Here is a 13,339-nt window from a genome sequence, read left to right as displayed (position 1 = left end):
TCACCGGGTGACCCCTTCAAATTTTCCAGAATGACCTTTTAAAACCTAAAAATACAAGTTTGTGCCCTTCAAATGCAAAAAATACTCACGAGGGACTATTTAAACCAATATACTAAAGTTTGTTGGGCAACAATGACAATAACCCTTATATTAATACTTGGATTATGGATGAAGTTTTTGGAGCAACAAGAAGTGACGATTTCAAAAAGATTTGTTATCTTCGTTTCGTAATCGGTATTGGTATAATTTCTATCATTTTTATTGTTATTATTATTTGTCTAGTTAGTTTTTATTTTCAATGTTGGGTGAATTTATGGAATAATTAATTGATTAGGAATAGTTTTATGTGGTTTTGATGGCATGCTATGAAATATTTTCTAGTAAAACATCTGTTTATGTTCATATGTCTTTAATCATGAGTTTACATATATTAATAATTAATTAGTTGGTTAATTTCTTGATTACGTAATAGATCTTCAAATTAACAAGCAAAAAATGGTTCTTGTGATTGTTTTTCTCACACAATCATGAAAACATTTTCTCCAACATGGTAGTGAAAGCATTTTGACTCCTCTTGTATTTGATGGCTTTTAAATCTTAATGCTAGTTAATTTTCATTAATTACATGCTTCATGGAAATTGTGACTTTAACTAAGAAAATGTGTTATGAGCTTCTCTAACCATTGTATTAACTAAGAAAAGTCTAGGTGATCTCAAGCTTCTTAGATTGCTATAGCCAAATTAGTATCCATTAAACCCATTGCACCACAAAATTATGATGATTAGTCAAATAGTTGAACTTGCGATCTATCCCGATATTGGAACGTTTTATTTTATAGATTTTGTATTTTCCATTTTTTTTTTATTTTTGTAAAATAGTTTTTATCGCATTTAACATTTTGAAAACCCCCCATATAATTTTATTTTTTTATTTCGTAGAAACCGAACGCATAGATTTGATTCGAACCAATCTCTGTGGATTCGATCCCTATTACCGCTACTACAATTCATTTTTGAATGTCGTCGTATTAAGGTTTTTTTATATTTGGTGGTCTCGACTCTCACCAGACCGCATCGTCGATACCTTTCTAATGATATATATATATATATATATATATATATATATATATATATATATATATATATATATATACACACACGTATATATGATTTATACTTTATTTTAACTAGAAAAGTTTCCCCATGCTACGCATGGGTTGGAATGTTACAGATTTTTCGTAATTTTCCTTGTTTACTCATCTCAAAGTCAATAATGAAGGTAATTTGGTCATTTTAATGAAAAAGGAAGAATCAAATCGAACAAAATTTCGTCTACCCACCCCTAAGTATAATGAAGTTTGTTGAATGAAGTGTACTTTTACACATAAACTCAATGTACTTACAGTATAATGCCATAAAGATGACTTGAATGCGAATAAATTCACTTTGTATGAACTTCTGCAAACGAAATCTTGCCCTGCCAACATAAATTATTTTTCCATTTATCAACAACCATGACCATTATTCATCTCATTTTGTAACATGCGAGCCTAACCAACTAAGGGCAATTTGGTAATTTTGAAATTGATATAACTGGATAATTTTTTGTACCAGAGGTATTTAGTGGATTGAAACCAAGAACACTTGAAGAAGGCGATGCAGATTATCAACAAATAACCACTACAATTAGCAAAACACAATTTAAATGATCAATTTAATCAAATACAAACACTTACACGATGCTTTTGTCATATATAAACATTTACATGAGGTTTTGGTCAAATATATATGACAATTTGATCAAACAGAAACATTTAAATGAAAAGAAAAATATAAAATAAAAACCAAGTCCAAGTTGCCTATGCTTTTATCAACCAAATTAATACAAAAAATTACATAAACCACCTCTCAACCATTTATCAATATGCAATATCTATATCATAAATAACTAAAAAATAAATAATCGGGATTCAACTATAGTATAGCACCACAAAGGAAAAGAATATATATATAAAAAAATCGATTACATGAAGATATAGAGGTCGTATTGTACCTTTCGATTGTCAACTTCAAATCAACCCGATTGTTGTTTGCCTTTTAATTAAGTTGGCATGTCAGGTCCATACCAATCTCACTTCTTAACTTCAAATGAAGTTGATCTGCCACTTTCAAACCAATACCAACCTGAAACATAAATACGAAAGAAATAAATACAAACTTATTATCAAACATTTTTTAGAATAAATGTGCAAATACAAAATAATGACTTCCTTTACTTAAAATAGCAAGATTATTCCAATTTTCTATTTTGAATCTATATGTCCTTACATGAATGACCAATACTCAATGATTCAACAAAACCACATATATGTGAACAAATTCTTCCAAAAGACTGCAGCAACTCAATTCATTTGCAAAAGAAAAATAACCACACAGGGGATCAATCTAAACAAAATCAAAAGTTCCACCATGTAACTACATCAATTTGATCACCCTCCTATACCACCAGAAGGAAAGTGATAGAACATAAAATTTGATTAAGTAAACAGGGCTTAAACCATAATTGTAGGTTTGATTCAACTTTACCAAGTAGAAACACTGTTGACCAGATTTTTCGTTGAGATTTTTTGTCGAGCAGCTGGTGTTCAAAACAAAAAACAAAAAAAAGCACAAAAAACATAAATTTATATTCAATAATTGAATCTAATAATAAAGGTCAAATCCAAATAAATAGTAAGTTACCACAATATAAGAATTTCACACCTTTAAAATCAATAAGATTCAAAAACACTAAAAAATTGCGAAATTGAGAAACAAATGGTGGTAGGAAGAATGAAAAACTCACTTGTCTCTTAATCATGCCAAAACGTCATCTCCTTCTTGAAGCCCCGTCAATGGCTGAGTCGGAGTTTGGTGGCCACCTGTTTTCTTCTCCATGCTTATAGCTAAATGAAATGATGAAATTTTTATTGAAATTGATGAGACATCAGAAGCAGCGAGAAAGGCACTTGATTTGATTGCAGAAAATGGAAGTCAAAGCCGAAAGCGTATACACAAAGTTGGTCGTCTGTTATACCCCCTTCGATCGTTTCCCTTTTCTACGTCTGTCATACCCCTCGGATTGCTTCGATTTCGAAATCCAGACCTAATTCACCGAGGTTTTTTTTTTCTAATAGAAAGGTACGTAGATGAAGCTAAAGTTCCTTAAAAACCCCTGATCCCAGAAACTTAGGGCAACACAGAGCCAACTGTAGGATTGTTGATCGGATATCCAAAGGAGGGTATGAAGAATTGGAATCTGAGAGTCGACAGAGTTCTGAGGAACAATACATCGACCCCAACGATTGTTGTTGTTCGTCTTCCTGGTCATCGGCATACCCATCTAGAAGGCAGGTGAAATAGAAACGAAGGGGTATCAAATGGAGTGTAAAGGAGCCTTTAGCTTTTGTCGATTTTTGTTGGATGATATATTTGGCGGTGGCGGTGGCGGTGCAGCAAGTGAGGGAGGCGGTGGAGGTACCAAATCTGGTCTGCTTAAAAATTTAGGCGTGAGGGAAAAATCGGCAGCCCGTAAAAGATACGCGCCAAAACTGTAAAACAATAAAAAGAAGAGACGTTCGTTGACAAAAGCCGAAAATTGTGTGGCCAAAATCCTAAATAGTAAGACTTTAGAGCAAATTCCTAAATAGTAACAGTTTACTGTTCTTAAGTGTCCTCTCAATTTATTATATATATAAATACGTAAATATGCTATTATAAATTATAACTCGTTCATACGAACTCCGTTTTTAATGTTCTTTATATCCACACGTAGCTATCGACAAGATCTATAACTTTTGTTTAGACTTCGTCGGCTAATTTTGACTTTATTTTTCATCAATATTTTTATAAAATTAAATGATTTTGCTAAAATCATAACTCTCTCATACGGGTCCATTTTTGGCATTCTTTTTCTCAAAATTTTTATTTTAAAGAGTACTATAATTTTCTTTTTGTTGGTTTTAGCTAAAAGTCAACCATTATCTTCGTAGCTTTTTACGTCACACATTCCTTGTGTGCGACTGACTTTTATATCTTATAAAAATCATATCTAAATCATACGGAGTCGGATTTCTACGAAATTTATATTTTTGGGACCGGGAAGATGTGTACTATATATATATATATATATATATATATATATATATATATATATGTGTGTGTGTGTGTGTATGTGTGTTTTGGTGCACTTCTTTTTACGATTTACGGACAATTCGACTGATTTTTCCTATTTTATTATATTATAATAATCATGAAACATATAACATTCACATAATTCTACTTTATTAAATCAAATAGGTTACAATTGTTGACCATAACTATTACTTTGGCTAAGATTTTTTTTATCGTAGATAATAAAAAAGATCATTTTTAACGTTTATTATATCTTAGTTGACTAGCCCGAATCTAAGAGTGTGACAATTGTTATGTATTAAATTTAATCATATGTGATTAAATACATTTAATCACATGTGATTATATGTATATAAACACATGATTTATATGGATAAAATCAAATTCTAACGTCTAATTCTTGGTACGCATTTAATTATAATTTATTTATTTTTGTAGAGCTACCCAACGAGTTGGGAGCCCCAGACTCGTCGAGTAGAAACGAGAATGGACGTGGGGTTTTAAGCAGTCTACTCGACGAGTTGAGAGCTCTCAACTCGGCGAGTAGGCCTGCCTGAGTGAAACCCTAACTTTGGGGTTTTGTACCCTATTTAAGCATCTTAATCCACACCTTATGGCCTCATTTCCATCCTCCAAGTCCAAAACCCTAATCCACGAAACCCTAGAGCATTTTGTGAGTGTGTGAGCCATTCTTGTAATTCCCAGTTTCTTGTACATATTTTAATTTAAGTTTTTGCATTTTACTATGGGACTTGACAAGTTGGAGGCCCAACTCGTCAAGTAGATGTGAGGTTTGGGACGCGGGTGGAAGATTCTACTCGCCGAGTCAGAATCCCCAACTCGACGAGTATACCTGTCTGGATGAAACCCTAAATGTGAGGGTTTGTACCCTATTTAAACACATTAAGTGGCCTTCACTCCAGTCTTCATCACCCTCAGACCCCATTCTTGAAACCCTGATCAGTTGTGAGTGTTCCTTAGCTATTTTGGTGTCATTTTTGTGATTTGAAGCTTGGAGAAGAAAGGGAAGGATTGGAGGTTCAAGGAGAAGGCAGTAGGTCCAGATTCTTGGTTGCATTTCCAGCTTGTTTGAGGTAAAAAGCTTCAACCTTGACTTCCCATTTGTTAGATCTTCTTTATGGCTTGAATCTTGTCTTTTTGGGGCATTTCTAAGTCACTTTCGGGTGTAGAGTGTATAGTAGAGTGATGACTTCAGATCTTGAACCTTGGAGGGTTCTCATGACATAAAGGTGCCAACTTTATTTCCATAAGAGCCCCATGCATCTTGTAGGCTTCATTTTGGACCTTTTGAGCTTGAAGACCCATGCATGGACATAATGTTCGTGATTTTACGTGTTATATCGACCCTAGGTGGTCATATCTACACTTTGGATGCAATGAGCTCAACTGAAACCGACTGTATGGGCATGGACTTTGTGGGACTCGTCGAGTTGTTCATAGAACTCAGGGAGTCAGGTAATGGTTCCACAACCTTTCCTATTTCTAAGGAATCCTGTTGAGTCTAGAAGAGGACTCAACAAGATGAACGTGATTATGGTCTTGAAGATCAAAGGACTCGACGAGTTCAAGGCAATGTCCCGATTAACATGAAGATGAACTCGACGAGTCCAAGGAAGGACTCGACGAGTTCAAATGGAAAGTCTTGATTATGTCACAAGGAGAAACTCGGCGAGTTGGAGGGAAACTCGACGAGTTAGATCGCAACGATGAGATTCTCTGAGTTATGGAACTCGACGAGTTGGTGGACCAACTCGGCGAGTTGAGCCAACTAGAAGTTGAATTTGACCATGATGTTGACATTGACCATTGACCTGAGTTGAACCTTGATTAGGGTTAGGAGTATGTAATGGTAATTAAGGAAGTTTGTTATGTGTAAGAGTTGAGGAGTTGATCCTGGCGTCGAGGGCAGTTCAGACATTTCACGGCATTGAGGTGAGTTACCTTCTAGTAGTTGTAACACCCATAAAATTCGAGCCAATTTAACTTTTTGAATCATTTGAAATCATTCAATTATTACAATTTGTTTTCAAAATAGTTTGTACATCAGAGTTCCTAGAAATCACAATCATCAATCGAGGAAGTGTACGGTCACGCCTTCGCCTTCCCGCGGCCATCTACTGAACCTGAAACAATTAACTGAAATTGTAAGCCCGAAAGCTTAGTGAGTTACCCCCAATATACCAACGCCATATAGTTAACCATATCATATAAACACATAAGAAAACAACATGCATAATGAGTCATCAGTATGACTAGACCAAATCCCGGTCCTCAGTCTATCTAGACCGCTCTCCGAGCCCTCGACACGTTTGGACCGCCCTCCTCGGGGCCTTCAGCCTATCCAGACCGCTCGTTGGGCCTTCGACCTAACTAGATTTACCCGGCCCGAGCCTGCAGTCTACCCGGTCCGCTCAGGGTGTCTTAGCCTACTGCACACAACAGGACCCTCCTCAACCCTTTCCCCGAACCAATAAACATGTGCACATAAATATCATGCGCTAGCATGCAATAACAGATAGTCATACATATCTAACCGATCTCTAACATAGAAACCATCCTACAAACAGGATATCAATCAAACAGATTACTAGCATAGCAACCATCCTAAACCAGGATGTAATCTAACATAGCAACCATCCTAAACCAGGATGTAATCTAACATAGCAACCATCTTGAAACTAGGATGAAATCTAACATAGCAACCATCCTAAACCAGGATGTAAACCATAAAGGGTCGGCCTTGGTGTCGTAGACCTTGTTGATCTAGTGAGGAGAACTCACCTTGTAATGTCGGACTGAACCACGAAATCGCTCCCGAAACACTGCCCCAAACTCCAACACCTATAACCATCAATGATCCAATTCATAAATACTCGCTTATCAATTATCCTCAAAAATCAAACCGGTCAACCCTTGGTCAAAGTCAAAGTTAACGGTCAAGGTCAACAGTCCATGTTGACCTCAACTCGTCGAGTACCCTTAGCTACTCGCCGAGTTCCTTGCATAACTCACCAACTCGCCAAGTCACTAGAGTGACTCGTCGAGTTCCTAAGGTTTTCAGTCGTAAACTCCTTGGCCGACTCGTCGAGTCTCCCTTGAAACTCACCTAGTTCATACATGTCCAAAGGTTGGGAAAACCCTAGCCGACTCGCCGAGTCACTCATTTGACTCGTCGAGTCCACGACAATCTTCATCGAACTCGCCGAGTTGCCCATGCAACTCGGCAAGTCCCTTCAGTCCTTCATCCATACAGAATCTTCTTCATGAAACCAAGGCTCCAAACTGTAGATCTAGGCTCCGAGGGTGTTGTTATCATGTAAAGTTGCTAACTTTACGTGCATGCAAATCTCTATGGAACTAAAACACTCATAACTAGCATTAGGAGAAGGTTTTGGACATGAAGGAGGGTCAAAGCTTCGTAAAGCTTGAGGCTTTCTGTCCACAAAGCCTAGGGGAGTCAAGATCTGAAACTTTGCCCTTGTGACAAGCTCAAACCTGAAAATGACTCTATCTTGCCCTAGAAATGACCATTTTCTTTCACAAAGGGGAGATCTAAGGAATGAAATGTAAAGGTGGTGTCTTTATACCTTAATCTTGATGCCACTATACTGGAAAAGGCTGGACCTACAAGCTCTTTCTTGTCCCAAGCTCTCAGCTCATCAAGAAATGCTCTGATACACTCTCTTTTGGTCTCACACACTCAATAATAGAGACTAGCTAGCTATTAGGGTTTTCTCTGGACGTGAAGGTGACAAGGGAGGTTGGGAAGGAAAGTTAAGGACCTTTAAATAGGGTGCAAAACCCCTGAATTAGGGTTTCATCCTCCAGCTCCTACTCGTCGAGTCCCTTCTTGGACTCGGCGAGTAGGTCAATTAAACACGTGGACTAACCCGCTGCTACTCCGCGAGTCAGGAAACCAACTTGTCGAGTAGACCTTGAAATCATGAGAAATTATAACTACAAATTGATACTCGGGAATCAGGGTGTTACAGTAGCGGTGGATCTACGGTCACAATGTTGGCCCACTGGTAGGAGTTGTATGTTAGATGATTGTCTTTGTTATAATTATATAGGTTGCTACTACATGATATGTTTTATGTGCTAGCATGATATAATGTTATGTGATAGTAACAGTGGGGGAATAGTCCATGTGACACGGTCGTAAGGACTTGAGGGTAGGTCGGGCACCCTAGAATTGCCTGGCATGGTAGATCAAGCACCCCAGAACTGCTTGACATGGGTAGGTCGGGCACCTAAGAAATGCCTAACAGGGTAGGTCGGGCACCCCATAAATTCCCGGCAGTATGTATGTGGTATAATGGGGGAACTCACTAAGCTTCGTGCTTAAAGTTTTCAGTTTTGTTTCAGATACCTCTTCTTCGAAGAGGAAGGAATCGACACGGTAGCAACGCATTACTCACACACACATGATTTCCGCCTTATAAGATTCTTGGGATTGTACTCTGACATTATTACTATTTTATGTTATGGTTTGAGACACGTGACTATGTTTTATGAAATGATATGAATCTGAGATGTTTTTTAGTAAACTATTTTATAAGTTAATTAAAAACAAAAATTTTGGCCTTGAAAATTGGGATGTTACAATTCTTGAGTGATTTTGTGTGTTCTTCAAGCTAGAAGAAGAAGAAGGAGCTAGAAGGTTCAAGGAGAAGATAGTAGATCCAGAGACTTCCTTCCATCCTCATCATTTCCTGGTAATCAAGTCTCTAGCTTGACTATTAGTTCATTAGATCTATTTAGTTCCATTTTATGAGGGTTTTAGTTCAAGAATCTCGATCTTTGGGACATGGACGTCCCAAGTGGCTTACCTTCCAGATCTGGAACCATTAACGGTTTTTAAGACATAAATGTGCAAACTTTATGCCATTAGAGCCCCATACAAGCCTTGTGGACGTTATTATGGCCTTTTAAGCACCAAAAGGCCATGCATGGAAGTAAAGTCTGAGATTTTACGTGTCTACTGGGTGTCTTGGGCCTAGATCTCGATTTTCATGCTTTGGGTTGGAGTAATAAGGCTTTTGGACAAAGATATATGTCTTGATGAACTAGGGTTTTAGCTAAACCCACTAAGGAGTATTATTAGCGGGTTAAAGTTGGAAACTTTACCCTTAAAGGGGCATTTTCAGTGTGTAGAGGAAATATGGACCTTAGATCTGGAGAGTAGGGGCTTAATCTGTTAAGATGGCCCAAACAGACAGAGGAAATCGTCGAGTCCATAGAGGAACTCGACGAGTTGAGTCGTGTTGACCCGTTTTAGTTTAGGGAAGAACTCGACGAGTCTGTGAAGGGACTCGACGAGTTGATTCGCCAAATCGCGACTGTGAGTAGCCATGGAACTCGACGAGTCAGGGGGTGACTCGACGAGTTAGATCGTGACTTCAGGGTTCTAGGACTCGGCGAGTTGATGGAACAACTCGGCGATTCGGGTCAACCCTGAATGTTGACTTTGACCAGAATGGTGACCTTGACCATGGGTAAAATGGTCATTTTACCCTTAGAAGGATTCTCAGTTTTTGACTAAGTGATTATTGTGATAATGATAGTCGGGGAGTCGTTGGAGTAGCCATCAGAGATTCCTCACTTGAGATTTCAGCAGCTAGCTTGAGAAGTGAGTTTTCCTTCAGTAGGAACGGGTATAAGGCACCAAGCCCGACCCGTTTATGTATGATAGTATGTTCCGGATTAAGGCCTGATGCCAGACGGGGCCCGATGTTGATTTATAGGTTTTTCCGGATTTCGGTTTGATGTCGGGACGGTACCCGAATAATGTTAGTATGCTTGATGTCTTTGTGATTCTTGCATGTTTATGTATTTATATGTTTCCGATGTTGATTTATATGTTTTTTGGATTTCGGTTCGATGTCGGGACAGTACCCGAATAATGTTAGTATGCTTGATGTCTTTGTGATTCTTGCATGTTTATGTATTTGTATGTTTCCAGATTTTGGTCTGATGTCGGGGCGGTTCCCGAGGAATGTTTGCATGTTTCCGGATTTCGGTCTGATGTCGGGCGGGGCCCGAGGAATGTGTATGTGTTATAGCTACGTAGTTATGCTTATGATATGTGTATTGGTAGTTGTGCTTATATGTATGCTACGCTTTGCTCAATGTCAGGTGGGGCCCGATGTCGGACAAGCCGATTTCGGGCAGTGCCTGATGCAGTAGGGCGGGGACCAATGTATGTGATATGTGATTGTGTGTTTATGTGTGGTATGTGGTAGTTTGGGGAGACTCACTAAGCTTCGTGCTTACAGTTTTTTGTTTTGGTTTCAGGTACTTCCGCTAGTAAGAGGAAGAGCTCGGGATGACTGCATGACACACACCACAACTTCTAGCCTGGGAGGATTCACTCTGATATTTTGACATATGATTTTGATACATTGATAGATGATATGAGATTTTTGAGATACATGATTTATGACATTTTGATACTTGTGGTTTTGTTATTATGATGTTGGATGAAACATGGTTTTCTTAGATGATTTAAAACAAAACTTTTGGACCATATTTTAGGGATGTTTCACAAGTCATATCTATATAATTCATATGTGATTAGATACATATAATCACATGTGATTATACACACGAGAACAGTTATTAAATTAAGATCACGAAAAAAAAGTATTTCCGATATAAATCATATGTGATTAAATATATATATAATCACATGTGATTAGATACACGAGACAGACTATTAAACTGAAAATGGGAAAATAAATATTATCCACATAAATCATGTGTGATTATATGTATCCAATCAAATATCATTATTTGGGCAAGATTTATTTTATCTCTTTTGATTCAATAACTTTTCTCTTGTATTTAATCACATGTCACTATATGTATCTAATCACATATGATTTATATGGACAAAAACGAATTTTGTCAATATAAAGCATATGTGATGAAATACGTATATAATCACGTATAATTATATACACAAGAACAGTTATTGAATCAAGAACATGAAAAAAAATATATTTTCCACATAATTCATATGTGATTATATATATATATATATATATATATATATATATATATATATATATATATAATCACATGTGATTAAACCCACCACCTAACACCACCACCGCCCAGCCGCCCACCCTCCACTGCAATCCACCACTCACCCATCTACCCACCCTCCTCACACCACCTACCACCCACCCCCAAGATTTGTTTTTGCATTCTCAATTAATTAATTTTCTTGTGTTTTAAATCATATGTGGTTAAATACACGAAAACAAATATTGAATCAAATGTAAATAAAATGGGTGGTTGGTCTTGGATGGTAGGTGGCGGTGATGGGTGACAGTGGAAGGTGGTGGTGGTAGGTATTAGGTTTAATCGCATGTGATTATATGTATTTAATCATATGTGATTTATTTGGAAAATATTTGTTTTAACAAATCTTGTTTATATAAATCATATGTGATTAGATACATATAATCACACGTGATTATATGTATTAAACCATATGTGATTTATATGATTAAATACATATAAAAAAAAGAACATATAAATCACACATGATTTATGTCATTATATGTATTGAATCACATAAAATGTTAGCGGTTGTCGGTAGTGGGTAGTGGTCGTATGGTGGTGATGGGTGGTGAAAGTGGGGGTGTAATGGAGACATGTGGTGGTGGCGACTCGTGGTGGGTTTTGGGTGATAGTTGGTTTGTGGTGGTTGTGGGTGGTGGTTGCATGTGGTATTGTTGGTGGTGGTGGGTGGTGGTAGGTGGTGGGTGGTGATGATAGTAGGTGGTGATGATGTTGGTGGGTGGTGGTGGTGGGGGTAATGGTGGTGGGGGTAGTGGTGTTGGGTGGTGTAGGTGGGTGATGAAGGTGGTGGTGGTAATGGGTGGTGGTTGGTGGATAATGGTGGTAGCGAGTGGTGGTGGATGCAGGTGGTGGTGATGTATGGTGGTGGGTGGGTGGTGGTTTTGGTGGGTGATGGGTGAGTGGTGGTGGCGATTAGTGGTGATAAGTGGTGAGTGGCGTATGTTAGTGGTGGGTGGTTGGTAGCGGTGGTGTATGGTGGTTTTGGTGGGTGATGAGTGGGGTGGTTGTGATGGGTAATAGAGGTGGGTGGTGGTGGTCTTGGTGGGGGTGGTTGTGGCGGGTGGTGGTGATGGGTAATGGAGGTGGGTTGTTGTGGTGGGTAGGGGTGGTTGTGGTGGTGGTGGGTGGTGGTTGTGGTGAGTGGTGTGACGGGTGGTGGGTAGGGGTGGGGGTGGGGGTGGCGGGTGTTGGTGATGGTGGTGGGTGGTGGTGCTCGTGGTTGGCGGTAGATGGTGCTCGTGGTTGGCGGTGGCAGGTGGTGATGTTGGTGGTTGTGGTGATTTTTGTGAGCGGTGGATTGGCTGGTAGTGATGGGTGGCGGTGACGGGTGGTGGTTATGGATAGTGATGGTGGTGGTGGGTGGTGTTGGTTAGTAGGTTTTTTAATTTTATACTTATCTTTTGATTTATATTAATACTATTTAATTATTTTATTTTAAAAAAATTGTATGGCAAATTTGTTCTCAAATGTTTTTGCGGTACGAATTTTTCGATTGAACAATTCTCATATTCAAAGCTATTAATAATTAAATTGTAGTTTTTGTCTCATTTTTAAGTCGCACCTATTCTACCTAATTTCAACGTATGCGACCTTTTCAAATGTCAAGTCATTGCAACGATGAAACCATTTATAATTTATTTTGATGATGATTGGAATAATTGGTTCGAAGTGCAGGGCACCAAATTAAAGAATGGAACCAAAACGAAAACGAGAAAGTATTTGTAACTGTTTATTAAATTTGAATAATTTAAAAACAAAATACATTTCCAATTTTCCATTATGATAAAGAAAATCAATTCATTTCCAGAGTAGAGCTCGGTCGCTGACACGTAACCTGTTTTTTGAAAGTCTTTGTACCAAAAAACTTAAATATTTTGAAAATTTTGAAACCGATATTCAAATATATGAGAGATAAATCAGTTATTTAGTTTTGTAAGTTCCGACATATCTGTTGGTCTCATCTAAAAGCATATCCTAAAGCCTAAAGGTGTGGCAACAATCGGATATATATTGCCAATTAGCATATCATGATGCATTCTACTACAGCTTCAAA

General features: G+C 37.9%; 1 long non-coding RNA gene across 3 annotated transcripts; it reads right to left on the bottom strand.

Annotated features, from left to right (window-relative positions):
* Positions 1 to 1,267: 1,267 nt before the first annotated feature.
* On the bottom strand, positions 1,268 to 3,523 carry LOC145077221 (uncharacterized). 3 transcript variants are annotated; one of them, XR_013693021.1, is made up of 5 exons: positions 2,846 to 3,523; positions 2,587 to 2,638; positions 2,054 to 2,184; positions 1,612 to 1,680; positions 1,268 to 1,477 (listed from the first exon to the last, which is right to left on the bottom strand). It is a non-coding gene; the product is annotated as an uncharacterized LOC145077221 (long non-coding RNA). The 3 variants fall into 3 exon arrangements; XR_013693020.1 differs by lacking the exon at positions 1,612 to 1,680 and having other exon boundaries at positions 2,846 to 3,518; XR_013693019.1 differs by lacking the exons at positions 1,268 to 1,477; positions 1,612 to 1,680 and having other exon boundaries at positions 1,753 to 2,184; positions 2,846 to 3,521.
* Between the last annotated feature and the right edge of the window lie 9,816 nt (positions 3,524 to 13,339).

This window comes from Lactuca serriola, chromosome 9 (genome assembly GCF_051521515.1).
Source record: "Lactuca serriola cultivar US96UC23 chromosome 9, Lser_US96UC23_V15, whole genome shotgun sequence".
Taxonomy (NCBI): Eukaryota; Viridiplantae; Streptophyta; class Magnoliopsida; order Asterales; family Asteraceae; genus Lactuca; species Lactuca serriola.
The sequence above is the reverse complement of the archived record's forward strand: the minus strand, read 5'-3'. Positions and strand labels throughout refer to the sequence as shown.